Here is a 5,946-nt window from a genome sequence, read left to right as displayed (position 1 = left end):
CGCCAGCGATTGCACAGAGCCGAGTCACGTGAGCTCCACCCGGGTCGCCTGCGGCTCCCCTTCTTAAAGTGGCTGCTAGTTACGGGGCAAGGCCCGGCTGGGGAGGAGTCGCCTCTGCCCGGCGCACCCGCGCCCCACAGGCCCCTAGTCCTGGGACTTGGACCCGGCCGCCCTGTGCTGGCACTGCTCCGCGCTGCGTGGTTGACGGGCTCAGAGACCTCTGTGACCCTTCATTCGTCATTTTACAGTCCTGTTTTGGGCTGGGCGAGATACGTTTGAAATGTTTGAGTACGTTTAAACATTTGATCATCTGGGATCTTGTACCATTTTGTTCCTGATTCAGGGGCATCACTCGTGTCTCCCTGATAGCCTGTGAGCTTCTGGAGGATAGGGCTGGGAAAACTGAAGTGCAGTGCACACGGCTCAACTCCGGGCTAAATATACTGAAGAGTTGTTTGTTGGAAGGAGCAACACTTAGAATGTGCTTAGCAAAAAAAAAAAAAAAAAAAAAAAAAAAATTTGCTGAAGAATCGAGGGGTGAAATCCACTAGCTCTCAGTCCAGTGCACCTACAACTATAGTATAATCTGACCTGTATCTATTCCTGATGTCTCAACGTGGAGCTCGTGGTTGCAATCCCAATTTAAAAAACAAAACAAAACACGTTTAGATGGGGCTCCTGAAGTGGCTAAGTCAGTTAAGAGTCCAGCGCTTGATCTCAGCTCGGTTCTTGATCTCAGGGTCTTGATCTAAGGGTGGTAAGTTCAGGTCCCACGTTGGGTTCCATGCAGGGCGTGAAGCCTACTTAAAAAACAAAAAAACAAAAACTCACACATTTAGATGAAGTGAGCGTTGGAACTACTGTTTACAATTTATCCAGAAAATAATGTATGTTAAGTATGGAGTGAGGGATGCTCTCTTACTTTTGGTGTCTCTTATGCAGAGTTAAAAGAGCACATTTTTCTCTGGTCAGATTCTATTTGTCACCCTCATAAGCCATTTCTTCAAAGAATTTACAAATTAGGTGCAATTGGATTGAAGTTAAACTCTACCTCCATTTTCTGTGCCATCTAGATGAAGAAAGTACCCCTTAGTAGTATGGTACTCTCCTTAACCTAATCCAACCAATAGGAACTCTTTGGGATACAACCATTCACCAAACTCAGTGAGGCAAAGATTTGGACAAGGAAGTTACTCTGTTCATCAAGCTAGGGCTGAAAACTGACAGAAGGCTCCTATAGAAAACAAAGAACCTAAGAACTGCTTACAGTAACTCATTCAGATACAACACTCATGAACACCCCTTTCTCCACAAATATATGCCATACTGTTCTTTTTAAATTTTCTCCTTCAAGACTGAAAATTACAATTTCTTTTGTTTTTATTTTATTTTTTTAATTTACATCCAAATTAGCTAGCATATAGTAGATCCTTAGTGCCCCTTACCCATTTAGCCCATCCCCCCTCCCACAACCCCTCCCGTAATCCTCAGTTTGTTCTCCATATTTATGAGTCTCTTCTGTTTTGTCCCCCTCCCTGTTTTTATATTATTTTTGTTTCCCTTCCCTTATGTTCATCTGTTTTGTCTCTTAAAGTCCTCATATGAGTGAAGTCATATGATATTTGTCTTTCTCTGACTAATTTCGTTTAGCATAATACCCTCTGGTTCCATCCACGTAGTTGCAAAGGCAAGATTTCATTCTTTTTGATTACCAAGTAATACTCCATTGTATATATATACCACATCTTCTTTATCCATTCATCCATCGATGGACATCTGGATTCTTTCCATACTTTGTCTATTGTTAATAGTGCTGCTATAAACATGGGGGTGCATGTGCCCCTTTGAAACAGCACACCTGTATCCCTTGGATAAATACCTATTAGTGCAATTGCTGGGTCATAGGGTAGTTCTAGTTTTACTTTTTTGAGGAACCCCCATACTGTTTTCCAAAGTGGCTGCACCAGTTTGCATTCCCACCAGCAGGGCAAAAGAGATCCTCTTTCTCCACATTCTCGCCAACATCTGTTGTTGCCTGAGTTGTTAATGTTAGCCGTTCTGACATTAGGTGTGAGGTGATATCTCATTGTGGTTTTGATTTGTATTTCCCTGATGATGAGTGATGTTGAGCATTTTTTCATGCATGAGTTGGCCATCTGGATGTCTTCTCTGGAGAAGTGTCTATTCATGTCTTTTGCCCATTTCTTCACTGGATTATTTGTTTTTTGGGTGTTGGGTTTGATAAGTGCTTTAGAGGTTTTGGATACTAACCCTTTATCTGATATGTCGTTTGCAAATATCTTCTCCCATTCTGCCGGTTGCCTTTTAGTTTTGCTGATTGTTTCCTTGGCTGTGCAGAAGCTTTTTATTTTGGTGAGGTCCCAATAGTTCATTTTTGCTTTTGTTTCCCTGCCTCCAGAGACGTGTTGAGTAAGGAGTTGCAGCGGGCAAGATCAAAGAGGTTTTTGCCTTCTTTCTCCTCGAGGATTTTGATGGCTTCCTGTCTTACATTTAGGTCTTTCATCCACTTTGAGTTTATTTTTGTGTCTAGTGTAAGAAAGTGGTCCAGGTTCATTCTTCTGCATGTCACTGTCCAGTTTTCCCAGCACCACTTGCTGAAGAGACTGTCTTTATTCCATTGGATATTCTTTCCCGCTTTGTCAAAGATTAGTTGGCCATACGTTTGTGGGTCCATTTCTGGGTTCTCTATTCTGTTCCCTTGATCTGAGTGTCTGTTTTTGTGCTGTGAAAATTACAATTTCTGTACTAAATTACAATTTCAAGACTAAAATTACAATTTTATTGTCATTTCACCTACATTAAAAATGTCTATTTTGGAGAAAGAAGTGAGATTTGGAACCCCAATCCCTTCTAGAGATAGCCACTGAACCTGGATTATTTAAGATTCTTAGGAAATAGACATGCTAGCCAAGGGAAGGTGGGGGATGTGCCTGGTTTGTACAAGCAGGAGTCGCATCCTTGTATTCCTGTTACAAATGTAGGGGCAGCATTGGGCACACCATAATTTCCTTATGGGAGGCTATGTTGGTCTGCTAGGGTAGCCATAAGAAAATACCAGAGACTAGACAGCTTAAATAGCAGAATTTTTTTTTTCATAGTTCTGGAGGTCAGAAGTCCAAGATCATGGTGTCTGCAGTTCTTGTTTTTCCTAAGGCTTCTTTCCTTGGCTTGTAGAGAGCCACTGTCATAATTCATTTGGGCTGCTATAACAAAATCCATTTGGGCTGCTACAATGAAATACTAAACAGCTTATAAACAACAACTATATTTGTCACAGCTCTGGAGGCTGGGAATTCCAAGATCAAGGTGCCAGCATAGGGTAGGATTAGAGACTTCTTTGAGGTTGTAGACTGCTGACTTCTTGCTGTGTTCTCACTTACTGGAAGGGACTAGGGAGCTCTGTGGAATCTCTTTTATAAGAGCACAATTCCCATTCATCAGAGTTCTACCCTCATGACTTAATCACCCCCCAAAGGCCCTACCTTTTATTACCATTGCATTGGGCACTAAGATTCTAATATGTGCTCAACAGCATTGATCATTAGGGAAATTCAAGTCAAAACTGCCATTAGAGACCACTATACATTTATTGTAATAACTAAAATTAAAAAGACTGATCATAACAAGTGTGGGTGAGGACAGGGAGCAACTTATGTGGATGTCAAATGGTATAATAGCTTTGGAAACAGTTTGGCAGTCTCTTAGAAAATTAGACATACACCTACCATATGGTCCAACCATTCTACACCTAGTTCTCTTACCCAAGAGATCTGAAGACAGACATATATCCTTAAAAGGACTTGTACACATTCTCATGGCAGCGTTATGTGTGATAGTAAAAAATCGAAAACAACCCAAAAATCCATCAACAGATGAATGGATAAACAAGTTTTGTTTTATCTGTACAACGAAATACTACTCAGCAATAACAAGGAATGCACTACTGATACATACAACAACACACATAGATCTCAAGATAATTATGCTGAGTGAAAGAAACCCAATAAAAATAGAATATACTCTTATTTAAATAAATGATTACATTTATATAAAATTCAAGAAAGTACAAACTATAGTAACAGACAACAGTGGTTGCCTGGGTCTGAGTGACGGACAGGGAGGTGACAGAGATTACAAAGAACATGAGCAAACTTTTGGGAATGATGGATATGTCCATTATCTTTTTTTTTTTAATGTTTATTTATCTTTGAGAGAGGGACAGAAAGAGTGCAAGCTGGAGAGGGGTAGAGAGAGAGAGGGAGACACAGAATCCGAAGCAGGCTCCAGGCTCCAATCTGTCTGCACAAAGCCTGACGCGGGGCTCGAACTCACGAACTGTGAGATCATGACCTGAGTTGAAGTTGGACGCTCAACTGACTGAGCCACCCAGGCACCCCAAATATGTCCATTATCTTGATTTTCATAATGGGTTTCTTGGTGAATACATATGTCATATCTTATCAGATTGTGTGCTTTAAATATGTGGATTTTTTTTTTAAGATTACAAGACATGTAACAGGTAAGAGACTTACCCAAATCATACTGCTAATTAGAGGCAGAGTAAAGCTCATTGTATGAACCTCAATTATATAGTAGGTACTTCATAAGTATTCCTTTCAGAATTTAACATAAAAAATGATGTGGACTGGAGTTCAGTGGTAAATAATGCGTTCTAAGATATTTGCTATGTTAAGGAAAACATTTTAAAATTCTAAAGACTAAAAAAATTTTTAAATAAAGGGGGGTACCTAGGTGGCTCAGTTGGTTAAGTGTCCAGCTTTGGCTCAGGTCATGATCTCAAGGTTCCTGAGTTTGAGCCCTGCATCCAGCTCTCCACTGTCAGCTCCACAGAGCTGCTTCAGATCCTTGGTCTCCCTCTCTCTCTGCCCCTACCCTACTTGTTCTCTCTCTCTCTCTCTCAAAAATAAATAAACATTTTCTTTAATTAAAAAAATTTTTTTAAATAAGAGAAAAAGAAACAGTGTCACTTTCATGCTCAGAACATTCCAATGGCTTCCTACGGTATTCAGATCAAAGCTGAATTTTCTTGGCCTGTGAGGCCCTGCATGATCTGGTCAACCTCATTGTCTCTGTCCAACCTCATTTCCTACCATTTCATGGTGCCACAGACACAGAAGCCCTCTCTCTGTTTTCTGAACATCTGCTACTCATTCTCTTAGGATTTTAGCACTTGCTGTTGCCTGTACCTCGAACCTGTTCCCAGATCTTCCCTGGACTTACTGTCTTCTTTTTAGGTCCTCTCTAATATTACTTCTCTGACGTTCCATGTAACATGCCCTCTAGAAGAAAAGTGTAGACTCACTTTTCTTCTTTAAGGTTTTGCTGAAACAAAGACTAATAATCACAAATGTAACTCTAGAAAACATATTATTTTAGTAGAACCCTTGTTATTAATAGGAATTTTAGAGGCTTCAAGCAAAAGTAGGTTCCAGCTGTGGAGCTCTTTTGGAAGACTGCCAGGACCTTGCTGGGCATCCCTGATCTCCACTGATAGTCTGGCATTGAGACCCTAGCATGTGCAAAGCTAGGGCATTCAGAGACTGTCACTCAGACAATAAAGTGACACAAAGATCATTATCTCTTATTCAAGTGGATCCTACTACATTTCGTGTTTAGATCAGTTTGCTGGCATCTATAGAAATGTAGAGTTGCTCTCAAAATCACACCATGCATTTCCTTTATTGATCAACCCACACTTGTGCTATGGGTGCCCCTGCCATTTGCTAGCATCCCATCATTTGTTAACAGACTGGGAAAGGATAGTGAAGTTGGATTGGCAGTCTTTCGGCCTGAAGAAAAGTTTAGGATTGGTTTCTACATTTGCGGGATTGATAAGTATAAGAAGCCTGGAGACAGACATCAAGGCATCATACAGAGACCAGAAGGAATACAGAGCGGTGCCTC

The 5,946-nt window shown here is 40.8% G+C and overlaps 1 pseudogene; it reads left to right on the top strand.

Moving 5' to 3' along the window:
* LOC124526350 (60S ribosomal protein L15-like) overlaps positions 1 to 5,946 on the top strand; it is a 41,550-nt pseudogene that overhangs the window by 24,086 nt on the left and 11,518 nt on the right.

The sequence above is a fragment of the Lynx rufus genome, unplaced genomic scaffold (genome assembly GCF_022079265.1).
Source record: "Lynx rufus isolate CCGP_SWC_20201006 ecotype Redwood Valley unplaced genomic scaffold, mLynRuf1.p SCAF_5, whole genome shotgun sequence".
NCBI lineage: Eukaryota > Metazoa > Chordata > Mammalia > Carnivora > Felidae > Lynx > Lynx rufus.
Note: the sequence above shows the minus strand (reverse complement) of the source record. Positions and strands in the feature narration are given on the sequence as shown.